The 16,058-nt window shown below is 36.5% G+C and overlaps 1 long non-coding RNA gene across 1 annotated transcript in view; it reads right to left on the reverse strand.

Moving 5' to 3' along the window:
- The window catches only part of LOC110262170 (uncharacterized), a 36,279-nt gene extending 20,538 nt beyond the window's left edge, over positions 1-15,741 (reverse strand). Inside the window, exon 1 of the long non-coding RNA XR_002346825.2 lies at positions 15,538-15,741. This is a non-coding gene — a long non-coding RNA (uncharacterized LOC110262170). The remainder of the gene's footprint in view (positions 1-15,537) is intronic.
- Between the last annotated feature and the right edge of the window lie 317 nt (positions 15,742-16,058).

A 16,058-nucleotide genomic window follows, 5' to 3' on the forward strand; every position in this document is an offset into this window, starting at 1 on the left:
GGTGATTAAGCTTGAGAAAAAACACATAATTCTATTCGTATGCAAAATGATCCATAATACTATGTTCTAATTTTGATGTATTAATAAATATAATGCTATTAAGATTACACCTAAAGTGTACTTTTAACTTCAGACCTTTTCCATATACTATTTTAGGCTTACTTTCTAAAAACATAATTGTGTTTTTCTTATAGAGAACATCTCAGAGTGACACTAAACATATTGATTAATCATCCTAAATACCTTTAGTTTCTCTGTTTAGTAACTGATGTTTCAGTGTCTCACTTGACTTCTATTAAACCTAGGTACAATAAGATATTATATTTAGTGTTGATAACTGTAACAATATGTCTGTATTAACTAAATCAACAAACTTCAATTCTAATATAAGATATTAATTTAATACTGAATATTTCCCAGTTTACGTGAACCTAAAATTAATTCTGGCTAGTTTGTTCCCTTCCATATTTTGAGAATTTATATATGCACTTAATTTCCTTTAAGGCAATAAGTAGAGCTCATTTACATTTAATTTTTGATAATAGCATCCCAAAATTAAGACATAGATGATGCACATACAAACTCATAGACAGACACAGAGACATCATAGCTTCATTTTTTAAGCTTAGTCATTAGTCAGGTATTACAAATAAAACTCACTAATTTATAAATAAGTTTTGAAAAGACTTCTTTCCCCACTTTTTTTCTTCAGTCTCAGGATTTACAGATGGTCTAGATAAGAGTTCTCGAGAGCCCAGGTCCCAAGGCACAGGGCAAGAAAATCAAGTTCTCCTAGGACTTATTCCCTCAAGATCAGAATTCTGAAAAGACGTTTCCTCAAGCTCGCTTTAAAAAAAAAAAAAAATTATATATGCAAAAAGAGTAAACCAAAATAATCTCAGTCTTTGAAGGTTTCAAAGGGAGGAAAAAAGGCTACCTTGAGAGGAGAAGGTAAGGGGAAAAGACCAACCAAGTCTCTTGTCCCTTACCAGGTTGGGTCACTCTGGCCAGTTGTCCACGTCAGAAGGAGACAAGGGACCAAAGGGTCCCGGTTGTGGCTGCTGGGTCTGATCCATCAGCAGGCGAGCTGGTCCTCAAGTACCCTGAGAGGTCAGGATGTCGTTCAAGGCAAAGAAGGGATATCCCACCAGATTTGTGAATTCTAAAAAGATTTTTTTTCCAGGCTAGTTTTCACTAATAACTGCATATGCAACAGAAGAACCCATTTTGATTATTTTTTAGAGCCAATTTTTCCTTTAATACTCAATTAAGTAGATACTTGCAAGTATAAGTTTTGTACATACATAAATATGGCTGAGGTGTTAGTTGGAGGCTGGCTTTCCAGTTCTCCTTGATTTTCTGTTTGAGACAACTTCCCATTTTAAAACTGAATTTGTCAGGGATAAAGTTTACTAATGACATTGTGTGCTGCTTGAGAGCTTAATTCCTCTGGGTTTTAGCCCAGAGTTGCTTCAGCTCTCTCTTAAGTGTCTCAGGTCTCCCAGTGGCATCTAGGACACTACGGGTGCTCAGATTGCCAAATGGCCAGCTGTTATTTGAGTCCCAGGTGCAGCTAGTTTTATTAATGATCCCTATGGGATCGCTGCAACAGCAGTGAGGACTCTGCCCTTCACCAACCCCATTAAATTTCTCAGTCACTTGAGAAAACCGTAACTGGCTGGGAGGAGTCTTGTACAGTTTTATCAGAACAATGCTCTCATATAGTATTTTCACCTTTATCCCGACAAATTCCATTAGGCAGCCAAACTGAGGAAAAGTGTCAGATCAGCCTCTAACCTAAATACCCAGCCTGGACCCCTCAATCTCTTCCAACTAAGCCAAGCTTGGCATCTTAGTCTTTGGTTCATAGATATATGCTGCTTTCAATCTTCTCCAGGGGACTGCCTGATGGAATTTCACAGATTTTCCCAGATTGGCTTTGTTCTTTTTTTTTTTTCTTCTTCTTCTTCTTTAAATGATTTTTATTTTTTTCCATTTTAGCTGGTTTACAGTGTTCTGTCAATTTTCTGTTGCACAGCAAGGTAACCAAGTCACATATACATTTTTTTCCCTCACATTATCATGCTCCATCATAAGTGATTAGATATAGTTCCCAGTGCTATACAGCAGTATCTCATTGCTTATCCATTCCAAAGGCAATAGTTTATATCTATTAACCCAAAATTCGCAGTCCATCCCACTCCCTCCCTTGCCCCCTTAGCAACCACAAATCTGTTATCCAAGTTCATGATTTTCTTTATTGTGCAAAGTTTCACTTGTGCTGTATACTAGATTCCAGATATAAGTGATATCATATGGTATTTGTCTTTCTCTTTCTGACTTACCTCACTTAGTATGAGATTCTCTAGTTCCATCCAATGTGGTGTATATATACACAATGGAATACTACTCAGCCATAAAAAAGAACAAAATAAGACTTTGTTTTTCCTTAGCTCACAAAACTGAAGCCTAGGCTAGAACCTCTGACAAAATCTTTTCTAGGGTATCATCAAATGGAATTAAATATGCACAAAACTTAAAGCAAAACCAGAATCCTCACCAGCCAAAAGGAAGCCACAGAGTTACAAATGAGATCTCCCAAACAGAAAATCCCCTAAATGGGAACCAAAAGTTTCCACCCACTAAGCCCGGGACCTTAGTCCCAGTGGTGCCTTACAAATGGGATCTCCCAAAAGGAAAATCCCCAGATGGGAACCAAAAGTTCCCCAGAAGGACAAGATCTAAAGGGCCTCGGAGTACATGCCAGGGGACTTACCTAGATGCTGGCAGAGGTATCACAATGTCCCAGATGCTATTTTTCTCCTTCCCCAAAAGGTTTCTTGAAGTGGGAAGTTTAGGTCGGCAGGAACAGAGAGGAAGGAAAGAATTGATCCCCCAAGGCCAATGGGGCCTCAGCAGCTATTGCAGTGGTCCTTGCCTTCCGACCACTTTTCCAGCCAGGAGTTCCAACTTCTGAGAAGACCAGTTGGGTCTGCTTGGGGCCCCAACCCGTGGCAGGAAACTCTCAGTGATCTGGCCTCCGAAAGAGTCCTCCAACCCTCTGCACACCTGAAGGGAGACTGGCGTGGAGAGAAACCTCAGAGTGTCTGATCAAGCCGAGAGCCCTGCAGGGCTGCCTGCCCACAGGCAGATCCCAGGTAAATCCCCAAACTTTGTTGCCAGAATTTGGCTTCTGTCTGCTGGTGCCAAACTGAAATGCAAGGTCAGAGTTTTGGGTAAAAGAGAAAAAAAAAAAGCTTTATTGCTTTGCCAGGCAGAGGAGGGTCACAGCAGGCTAATGCCTTAAAGACTATGCCCCCCAGAGAAAGAATTGAGAGGATTTTTATAGTAAAAAGGAGAAAAACAGGTTTTCAGATAGGAATCAGGATTGGGACAAACTTGCATTCTTCTTTCTTTGGGGGAATCTTAGTCATCAAAGCTGGAGTCAGATGTTCATGACGGTGGTCTTCCAGGTTATTGTCTAGAATAAGAGTACTTGCAAAAAGGGAGTTATTGATCAGAGATTAGAACAAACTAGGAAAGTTCCTGAAAATATCATGTGCTAATAATCTTTAACCCACAGGCAATTTTGCTTATGGGTGATGTGTTTGCTTACAGGTGATGTGTTTAGGGTGCAATTATGTCAGGGAGAAGGACAAGGAAGGACTCTAAGCTGTTCAAGTTCAAAGTATTCACTTCAAAAAGAAGCGTAAGGAATATAATTTTTCTCTCAGGGGTATGAGGCACCTGATCACAGATGACCATTAATATAGTAAGCAAAAAACCCCCACAATTGATGAAATATTCATATAACAAAAACTTATCTTGCTTATTTAAAAATATTCAGTTCCAGAAAGTTTATTATTCAGCAGTAGTTTGACCCTTTCCAGTAGTCAAAATTTATACTCCATGGATTCGTGGATACTGATCTGGGGGGAAAATGGTTCACTCACAGTTTTGTTCACTCAATAAATATGGGTGGTTATATTCTGTCATGTAGGAGAGGAAGCTCACAAGGGACAAGAATGATATGTACAGACAGAAGTAGAAAGAAAAGAAGAAGAGAAAGAAGCCTGAATTCACTCAAATTTGGTTACAGTCCAATATGGAATTGATTCTTGCCTTGTGTTCCATGAGTGATGCCAGAATCCTCATAATAAATTATACTCATGTATGTACAAATACACATATATATTACACACACAAACACATACAGTCAATCCTTATTCACGGATTCCATATTTGTACTTTAGTCTGCTCACTAAAATGTATAACTCCCAAATCAATACTTAGGGTATTTTCTCACATATTCAGCGACATGCACACAGCAGGAAAATTTGAGTCATCCAATGTGCTTGTTCCTAACTGAGGCCAAACAAGCGATAGCTTTCCCGTTTTGGCTCTCAAGTGTCCTTTTGCATTTTATTTAGCGACATACTTTCTGCCTTTTTGTGCATTTTGCTGTTCAATTAATGATTAACCTCTCTATTCAACATAGTATTCCCTTTCTTGTCCCAAATTTCTTCCCTTCAAGATTGAAGAGTATCTAAGGAAAGGGGGGATTGAAACTGATCAGGACTCTGGGGGATCCTCCCAAGTGCAAAAGCCTTTCCCTGTCCCCATTTCTTGCCTAAAGGGAAAAGATTTCAGACTCTTAGACTTTCCCTGATTTCTGAAGGGTAGAATCAAATAGTTACTAATTAGATGAGTGAGGGAATGCTGAAAACAAAGGAAAGGCAGTTAAGAAACAACAGTGCAGTCATGGAGTAGAGTCCTGGTTGCTCCTGAAGGGATATATCTAGTGATCTGATAGAGAGCTCAAAGCTCTTCCACAGAAACTAAGGCCCCCCCCAACCCCCCCCTTCAGGTAGACGATGGTAACTTCAGGCTGAGCACAAGCATGTGGACCCCAGACTGGGTAAAATCAGAAGGTTGATGACAGATTCCTGTAACACCATCTTGTTGCCTCACCACAACCAATCAGAGGAGGGTTACAAACCCTGGAGACCTCCCCAAAATTTTGCCTGGCACCAGAAGCCATTCTAATGATCTTAAAAATCCCTTTTGTGATAAAGAAATAAAAACTTTTATTTGGCGAATGTTTAGGACTCCTGGGCCACTGCAAAAACCCCCTTTAAGTGGAGAGCAATAGCCATTCCACAGGAGTCTCAGAGGCTCCCAGCCTCTCATCGTCTACAGGAAAGAACTGTAATGGATGCATTTTGTTTCACTCTTCAAGTTATCTGTTTACCTCTCTATCACTCTGAGATGTTTGGAGATGAGTGAATACCCTGTGAAGGATGTATAATTTTGTTAAGTGAATGCTGAGTGTGAAACTAGTTTTTGAAGGTTGTTGCAAATTGTTTTTAAAACCATTAGATATCAAAAAATGATTTCATTATGTTAAAAGACAATACTGGCTGATAACATTTTACAAATTTAAAGTGTAAGCTGTGGCATTAGTCTTCAAATAATGAGGATATAGGAAAATATCTGTACATGGGTAGGCTGAACTTACCTCTCAGATTGTTGTGAAAAGTATAGGCAATAGAAAGAAATAATTATAGCCTATATTGCTGTTTTGCACAAGTAAGTTACAAACGTGTGTGGGACAAACATTAGCAAGAAGATGTTTATGCCTTGCTCTTTAATAGCTAACCCTATAGTTTCCAGCTTGTGTGAAAAAATGGCTTGTCTCTATTTTCAGAAGACCTTTTGTATAAGAAACCATGTTGCAACAGCAATTTTGTACCTAGCCACCTGAATCATCATCTGTACAGCTTTTCCTTCCTAAATTCTCGGCTCAATATTTATAGTTAAACCACATTAAATTTTTCATTGGAAACAATTTGCATCTTTAAAGAGCATTCTCATATTTCATTGCTGTTGGTTTAAACTCTGATGCTGGCTGCTTCATTTTTTATGTCTTATATTTTAATGTTTATGTTCTTACCCAGAGTTGCTTATGGTTATGTTAAAATTGCTACTTAAAATAAAGTTTATTAAGTGTCTTCCATGACATATGTATAGACACATATGTCTATACTATATATTTAAATAGCTGGGTTGACATTACATATATGTGAGAGAGATGACATTTATTGATTGCCAATTATATCAATTACTAGGCAAAGTACTTAATATAATCATTTGGTGTAAGATGGCCTTAGTCTAAGGTGTACTTCTAGAAAATGAAGAGGTGGGAGCATTGCAGAGCACACAATAAAAATATTTTGCAGGCTTCATCCCATACCATGCTATGTCTCACATATCTAAGACAGTGTGATGTTTCTTAATACACTTGAAGATACATATTTCTCACAATCTTTATTAAATATTTCTAGGATTATTCTTACAATTCTTTGTTCTCCTACTGGTTTAGGGTAATCCCAAGAATAATTTAAATGGAATAAAAATGAGATTATCTGGCATTTAACAAAGAACATTCTTTAGACACCCACAGTAGATAGCATACATAACATTGCTTAAATACATGGCCAAGATTTATAGAATAGTGAAAATTACTACAGAATAAATTGTAAACTTCCCAGAATATACTTTGTAGCATGCATTGATTTTTTACCACACTCTAGGAAGATATTTTTGTTTGGTTTAAAAACACATTTTTTAAACTCAAAGTTTAAGAGAAAAAAGTACTCATTTTAATATATTTTCCTTGGTGGAGATGAAAGGGCATTGCACCCTACACTAAATTCCAGCCAAGAAAAAATTTTTTACAGTTTGACAGATATCCCATTATTTTTTAAGACGCTGTGTGCGTCACAGTATGAGAAATTCTTTTTCAAGTAAAATTATTCAGAAACAGAGAAACCATTTTTTTTAAAGCTAGAGCTTTTCATACTATAATTTTCTTAATTCTCTCCTTACTCTGATTACAAAATTTATTGAATAAAAGACTTCAATTGAAAGTTTACTGAATCCAATAAAAAAAAAAAAATGAATCAGTGTTAAGTCTAACACATTTGTGATCTGTATGTCCTCAGAAGTTTTGTGTGTTTTCCCACTTCTTCCCTGAGCCAGGCCCCACTGAGGACACTGACCTCCAGGCTATTGAGCAGGAAAGGACTATTATTGAAGGCCTCACTTAGTATGGTAGATATGAGATGGCTGAGGAGTTGCTTTCACCCACAGCAGGGACCAGGCCCCTGTTGATTGACTGGTCCACAACACTTACTGCAGTAAGCTCAGATTTGTGTTAAGTTATTGCCTTCTTTGCCTCTCAATGTATTCAGCTCCATGAATAAAACCCTAACCATTTGGTATGGACAATATTACAGAATGCCACTAACAGTAGGGGTTATAGAATATGCAACTAAAACTTCAGATGGTTTCGGCTATTATCTCTTCATTCAAAGTTCACAAAATTATATTAGACGCATTTGATTCTTCTTCATTCTTGTGGAACTATGCACAAACATCATATTGTCTACATAACTTGGAACTTTCAAGCCACAGATACATCCTTTTAACACACTATGAACAGAATGTTTGTGTTCCCCTGAAATTCACATTGAAGCTCTAACTCCCAATATGATGGTATTTGGAGGTGGGGCCTTTGGGAAGTAATTAGCTTTAGATGAGGCCACAAAGAGTAGTATCCTTATTAGAGATCTTTCTCCACTACATGAGGACACACTGAGAAGGTGGTCGTCTGTAAGCCAGGAAGAGGGTCCTCACTAAGAACCAAATCTGCAGGCACCTAGATCTTGGACTTCCCAGATTTCAGAGTTTTGAGAAATAAGTATCTGTTGTTTAAGCCACCCACTCTATGGTATTTTGTTATAGCAGCTGGAGAAGACTAAAGACAATTAGTCATCATGGTTTTACCAAGCTATAATTTAAAAATAAAAACACCTGAAGTTTAGGATCATACCCATTTAAAAAATTCACGCTCATTTATTTTTATTTTTACTGAAACTACATTTATGTTCATCTTTCAAATTCAGTGGTAATGACTGCTAGGTCTGAATCTTTAGTTTAAAATTCCCATTGAACTGCAACCCTTCAGACCATCTGCTGTATTTACTCCAATGGATACAATGTCACCATCAAAACATTTTGAACTAAAAGAAAAAATAAATCCCCCCCATCAACACTTCTCACAAGCATTACTGTCTACCAAGCTTTCAGGCTTCCATGGAAAAATCTCACTCTCTCAACTTCTTCACTTAATCACTTAGATGTTTTTTATCTATATGCCTGAATTACTGAATTTCTAGCACAGGATTTAATCCTTATTTATAAACAGTTTTACAATTTTAAGTATTTTTTCATATACAAGTAGCATTTTTTTCTACTTGTTTTGTCAATTAGGTTATATAATTTTATGACCAGGAACCTAAATTTATTCTGTATCTCCCCCCAGCATCTAACACAGAAGCAACTAACAATGATCAATGAATTATTTTCTGATTAAGACAGCCAACTTCAAATGTGTGTTTTTCAGATGTTAGTTTCTACTCATACAAGTAGATTTTAAAATTTTTAGAGGAATGTAACATAGTTAAACAATTATTGAAAAATCATTTAACTGCATCAGTTATCTCCCTTCTAAACTCCAAGCAAAGGAACTTTTTTGTGGAATATCTATGTTTAATTAAATTGAAAGATGCTAATGATTCTTTGGTCATGTCTTTGTCAAACATCTGTGATTGTCCTCACACATTCGTTCTTTAAAGATTTCACTCATTTTTGAATACAGGATATTGCTTGGAGATTGAAAATAGAAAATGAGAATTATGATAGTAATAAAATCTTAACTTGAAAATTGGACAAGTACAGGTTTATTGTTAGACATAAAACTGTATTCAAAGATGTGTGCTCCCCAGATATTCTGACCAAGTTAATGACTACTGTTCTCAATTAGAAATTGGTTTTTCATCTTTTAGTACAGAAGAGAATAAAAAGTTTAGTTAATACATAATTTAAATTCATAGAATCATTAATATATAAATTACAAAAATAGAACATATGAGAACCAAAGGGGAATACTTTATAAAAACACTTACTAATTTCAGAAATCAGTTGCACTCCTGTATACTAACAATGAAATATCAGAAAAGGAATACAAAAATATGTTATCTTTTAAAATTGTACCCCCCAAAAATCAAATACATGGGAATATACCTGACCAAGGAGGTAAAAGACTTATATGCTGAGAACTATAAAACATTGATCAAGGAAGTTAAAGAAGATGTAAAGAAATGGAAAAATATTCCATGCTCCTGGGTCAGAAAAATCAATATTGTAAAAATGGCCATACTACCCAAGGCAATCTACAGATTCAATGCAATCCCTATCAAATTACTCATGACATATTTCACAGAAATAGAACAAACAATCCAAAAATTTATATGGAACTACAAAAACCCAGAATTGCCAAAGCAATTCTGAGGAACAAAAACCAAGCTGGGGCATAACCCTCCCAGACTTCAGGCAATATTACAAAGCCAAAGTCATCAAGACAGTGTGGTACTAGTACCAAAACAGACACACCAATGGAACAGAATAAAGAACCCAGAAATAAACCCAGCCACCTATGGTCACTTAATCTTTGACAAGGGAGGCAAAAACATAAAATGGGAAAAAAGACAGTCTTTTCAGTAAGTATTGTTGGGAAACCTGGACAGCTCCATGCAAATCAATGAAACTAGAACACACCCTCACACCATGCACACAAATAAACTCAAAATGACTGAAAGACTTAAAGACAAGACACCAAACTTCTGGAAGAGAACAGAGGCAAAACAGTCTCTGGTATCAACCTTACAAATGTTTTCTCAGGTCCACCTCCCAAAGCAACAGAAATAAAAGCAAAAACAAACCAGTGGGACCTAATCAAACTGATAAGATTTTGCATGGCAAAGGAAACCAAAAAGAAAACAAAAAGACAGTTTACAGAATGGGAGAAAATAGTTTCAAATGATGCAACTGACAAGGGCCTAATCTCTAGAATATGCAAGCAACTTATATAACTCAACAGCAAAAAAGCCAACAACCCAATGGAAAAATGGGCAAAAGACCTGAATAGACATTTCTCCAAGGAAGATATATAGATGGCCAACAAGCACTTGAAACAATGCTCAACATCCCTGATTATTAGAGAAATGCAAATCAAAACTACCATGATACCATCTCACATCAGTCAGAATGGCCATCATTAATAAGTCCGTCCACAAATAACAAATGCTGGAGGGGGTATGGAGAAAAGGGAATGCTTCTGCACTGTTGGTGGGAATGTAAGCTGGTACAACTCTATGGAGAACAGTATGGAGGTTCCTTAGAAATCTATAAAATGGAACCACCATATGACCCAGCAATCCCACTCTCAGGCATATCTCCAGACAAAACTGTATGTTCATTACAGCACTATTCACAATAGCCAAGACATGAAAACAACCCAAATGTGTATGACAGATGATTGTATTTGGAAGATGTGGTGTATATATATATGCAATGGAATATTACTCAGCCATAAAAAAGAACAAAATAATGCCATTTGCAGCAACATGGATGGAACTAGAGACTCTCATCCTTAGTGAAGTCAGAAAGAGAAAGACAAATACCATGTGATATCACTTATATGTGGAATGAATATATGGCACAAATGAGTCTTTCCACAGAATAGAAAATCATGGACTTGGAGAACAGATTTGTGGTTGCCAAGGGGGAGGGGGAAGGAGTGGGATGCATTACCTTTGGAATGGATTAGCAATGAGATCCTGCTGTGTAGCACCTGGAACTATGTCTAGTCACTTATGACGGAGCATGATAATGTGCAAAAAAAGAATGTATACATGTGTGTGTAACTGGGTCACCATGCTGTACAGTAGGAAAAAAAAATTGTATTGGGGAAATAATTTAAAAAAAAAAGATATTCAATCTTAAAAAAAATAAATAAATAATAAAAAAATCATCTATATTTCAGATATTTTACAGATATTTTCCTTTTTTAATACAAAAAAACTAAGAGCTACTAAATGTAATTACCTTTTATTTAAGGAAAAACTGCAAACTGAGCATGGTTCATTTGTTCAAGGACACACAGAACTGATAAAGAGCCAAGAAGGACTTTGAATTTGAATGACGTTCTGAGTCCATATACTTTTCTTTACCTAAGACAGCTCATCCTCTACATTTAATCTTATGGAAAAAGAAGTTCAACTACATACATATAATTGAGTACATGTTCTGAGTGCTTACCAAGGATTAGGAAGAGAATCAAATCCCTATACAGATTAAATATGTTTTTGAAAATATTCAAACATTTCATGCATATCTTAGGTATTTTGCCGCCATTTTACAGATGTCTCAAAATTAGTCTAGGGTTACTTTACCAGATAAATAGGCAAAGGAAGAAACAAAGAAAAACCAATTTAAGAGTTTAAGTAATGCCTTAGAAAGGAAACAATAAGGACCACCCCCTCTACCTCTCTATCTCATCTGCCCCGTTTAAAAATTCAGGTTTAAGTGACCGCAACAGAATGCTTTTGAAATTCAATTACACAACAATTATTTACACACTATGCCAGAGAGTGTGTACCAGAGACCCATACCAATGCTTCCCAGAAAGGCTAACTGTGTCATAAGATAAAGGGCCTGGTACTAAGGAAAGAGCCTTGAGAGAAAGAATTATAGCTTAAGCAGAGGTCAAGTACATGTGTCAATGTAATATTGCAACATATTTTCCCAAATGAAATAACCAAAGAATCTTAGTAGTAGGTAACTTTGTTATATTCTTTCAGCAAATCTAATTAAGAATTATAGAGTGGTTATTCATTTTATAATAGGATGGTTTTTTAAACATCAATAAAGTAAATTCTTGCTGTTCTTAGCAATTCAATTTATAAAAATTATTTGTATGTAACCATTTAGCTATATGTTGAGGTAAGAGGCTGAATTGGAAGTGAGATCCCTTAAGACTGCTAAATTCTGTATCTGCAGTTCTCTGCTTTGTTTCACAGCCTCAGTTTTCTAACCTGAAAAATTAAGTTACTTATCTATGCATCTAATAAAGAAAGTGATGAACTTGTATTATCAGGACCCAGAAATCATCGGCCAGTCCTAGTCACAAATCTAAGTCAGTCTTTACTTACTGTGGAAAACACTTGTCAGGGAAACCTAACACATACCAATTAAACTCCTCCAATTTAGCTTTGGCTAATTTGTCCGACTCTACACACTAAGCCCTGTTAGCTTTACGAGGAAATCCCTGATCTCTCAGTCAGTCATGCCCTGTTTCGGGTTGTCTCTTCTAATGCTCTATAAAATATGTTCTTGCCTCAAATCCCTCAGGAAGGGTGCTCCAGTGCTTGTGAGGCACTATACCCCCCAGTCCATGGATTTTCTCTTGAATAAAGGACATCAGACTCATTACTAAATTGGTCTAGTCTTGTCAGTTGACAAAGACATGTTCATACCTGTGAAACAAAGTCAGGATTTCCACTCCTGTACTAATTTGGATTGTTTTTCCTTATCAAATACCTTAGTAGGTATAGCATAAGAACATTTATATTTCAAAAAAGATGAAATTATTCAAATTTTATTTTACTTACTGGTGTTGGGAACTGTGAACTGGCTCAGGTTTAAGAACTTAACAGATTTTTCAATCTTCTGGAATATTTGGAACAATATCTTTAAACACTTCTAAATAGACAAGCAAAATATCTTAAAGGGGATTTGTGTCCTGTGTTCTTTGGTACCACAAGCAGATCCCTGAGCAATAATACAGCATTGTAAACACCCCCAAAGCTACATGAAAGCTACAGTGTGCTAAGTCTTTTCAAAAACATTCCTAAGAACAGTATAAATTTTATGCAGCTTTCTAAGATCTTAAGAATAATTATGGACACTGTGTAAATAATTTTAGAATGCCTCCAGCTAGATAGCACAGTAATTTCCCAGAGAATTTACAAATCCATGGAATCAACTTCGTGCTTGTAATTTTATAAAATGAACTCAATTTGATTTAAAAACACTAACATTTCCTTTACAGGTATAAGTATTATGTGAGAAGGGAAGAAAACAAAAGGAAAGTGCAATAAAACAGTGAAAGGCAGTGATGTGTAGGTGGGGAGATAAAATAGGAGATAAAATAGCAAAAAAGCAAAAACTGTAGAAAACTCAAAAGAAAAAAAACCACGATCTCTAAAATGTGAAGTACCTACAAAATGAATCTAATAATCATAGCACATGTTTTTCTCCTAAGACTGGGGGCATCTAAATATCACATTATCTAAGACAACATGGAGAAAGAGAAATAAGGCCGGTGACTGGTTCTTGATAATGAAGTGGTATTTGCACATAAAATTCAAGAGCTTAACTTCTCCTTTTGCATAACAATTAGTGGTAGGTAGAATTCTAAGAGGCCTCCACCCAATATTCCCACCCACTACACACATCATACAGCTCATGTAATCTTCTCCCCTAGAGTGTGGTGGTGGGACATGGGAGGTGGGCTTTCACTCCTGTGATTAGGTCACATTAATAGATTCTTCAGGCAGCGGGGGCGGGGGGTGTTATCAGTGATTGTAAAAGGATAGTATAGCTAAGTATGGATTTTTTTTTTTTTTTATGGTGCTTAGCTAATGTTAGGCAGAAAGGCAGAAGGCAGCACAGTGAATTAACTTTATACAAAATTTCCAGTCCGTATGGTAAAAAACAGGCCAGCTTTCAGAGCAACCACAGGTGTTAGAAATCAAGGTGAGACTCTCAGAAACGAGAGAAAACCAGAGGGTGGAAGCCCCAAATTCTGTTGATAAGCTCTCTACAAATCTCTGGCTGACCCTAGAAATATATATAGGTAGGAAAGATCCGATTAAACATAAAAGAACTAAACTGAGATGTGAGCTGCTTCAAGAGATATGTTGTAGTGGAAATCCAACCATACACACGTATGCATCTAATAAGAGCTTAATGCACATAAAGCAAAAATTCAGGATTAAAAGGTACAGGCAATTCTCTAACTGCAAAGATTTTTAACAGTCCTCTCTGAGCAATGCAAGAACAACTAGAAAAAACTCAGTGAAACACAGATGATCTGAACAACACCATGAATCACCATGACCTGTACGTTAACTTCCTGTTAGTTGTGCAGCAAATTTCCAAATTATTTAATGGCTTAAAACAATTTGTTATCTAATAGTTTGAGAGATTAAAAGTCCAAAATGGGCTTTACTGGGTCAAAACCAAGATGCTGACAAGGCTACATTCCTCAGACGCTCTAAGGAGAGAATGTGTCTTCTTAACTTTTTCCAGCTTCTAGAGGCTTCTCTAGCCTTCTTTGGTTCATGGCCGCTCCGTGCATCTTCAAAGCCAGCAACTGAGTATATTCACACTCCTCTCTAATATGGTCATCAAATTGCCTTTTTTCCTGTCTGACCTTACTACCTCTCCCCCCTTTTATGAAGGGCCTTGTACTTCATTAGGCCCTCCCAGTGATCCAGATAATTTCCCCATCTAAAAATCCTCAGTCATACCTGCAGTTCTCTTTTGCCATAAAAAATAAGAGTTTCAGGTTCTAGGGATGATGTTTACATCTTTGGGGCACTACTCTAGGTCCCATTACAAAATTGATTTTTGAGTGCATATGGTAAATACACCAAGATGATCTATATGTTGGGCCATAAAAAGACCCAGTTCTTATTTCAATAAATAAATGAAACCATATAGTTTATTTTCTGACTACAATGGAATTAGAGAACAGCAGCATATATCTGGGAGCTGCTCCCTCCTCCCCCATACTTTGAAATTGTTCAGAATACTTCTAAGTAATATATGAAGCATAAAAGAAATTAAAACCAAAATCAAAACATTTAAAACTGAATGGTAATGACAACATAATGAACCAGTGCCTAAAGAAATATGAATATTTTAAATGCTTATATTTAAAAAGGCTAAAATCAGTGACAAAGAGAAAAATAAATTTGAAATAGGAAATAAATGAAGAAAACGTTATTGGGGAAAAAAAAGCTCAAAGCAAAGAAAAAGGAGTTTAAGATTAAAAGAAAGTACCACTCAATTTTATATTCAAATCCTTATTCAAATATAAAGGCAAGAAAAAACATGTAATTCGTAAATTCTGAAGGAACCTAATTTGCATGAAGAACTCATGAAGAAACTCGTAGAGAAAGAACTCAAGCCAATCAGAAAACATAGGTATAGTACTGGTTGGGAACATAGATTTAATTAACTGTAGGACTAACCATAAAAATAAAAATGATAACTATGGAAGAAGAAAATTGAAAGGAAATGGGGATGAAATATTCAAATTTTGTCACTCTTTATAGACTCTATGTAACAAAAATGGAGGATTAAATGTAGACACCTACAGTAGCTACCCACACAACAAAAACACAATCTCCCTGATTATCAGAGCACACACATCAGAGTAAAACAAATGGTCGATATAGTCAAATACATAAAAAGTTATGAAACCAGAAATCATAAATAAAATATGATAACAGAACCAAAAACAAACATCTTGTTCTCTCACTACACAAAATATACCAAACTCACCAAATGTTGTGGGTTGGGTTTCCTCGATGCAGAGTCAGAGAAGTTCAGGCAATTCATTAAAGATAAGCGTTCAGAAGAAGAGTGAGAAAGGCAGGAGAAGGTAAGGATTAAAACCTAAACAAGTATGTGGTTGCAGCAAAGACTAATTTCAGCTTAATTCCACAGGAAAGTTCTGGAACCAAAAGTTACACCTCAGTTAACTCCCTTTTGAGGCTAAGTGGTTAAACTTTTATACCCTATGTCAGTCAGTCATTGGCTGAGATCTGCCTCCTCAACAAGAAGGGGGGATGTGGAGGTCACTCCTAGCTTGATGGGTGAGTTGGCTTCAGCTGGGAGCAATTAGGCAACTGGAGGATGGGCATCTGAGCAGGGTATCAAGAGCACAGGCCATCCCCAACACCACCCAGACTTACTTGCTTCCTACATTAAGTACATTCCAGGCACAGTTTCCCCAGGATCCTGCTTGGTCATATTTCTGGGGAAATCTACAAGAGGTTAGTTGGCCAAGTTAAAGCACCAAC

Source organism: Sus scrofa, chromosome 8, assembly GCF_054392235.1.
Source record: "Sus scrofa isolate SSC_HxYL_T2T_F1_AM1 chromosome 8, Sscrofa_HxYL_maternal_Yorkshire_Landrace_v2.0, whole genome shotgun sequence".
NCBI lineage: Eukaryota > Metazoa > Chordata > Mammalia > Artiodactyla > Suidae > Sus > Sus scrofa.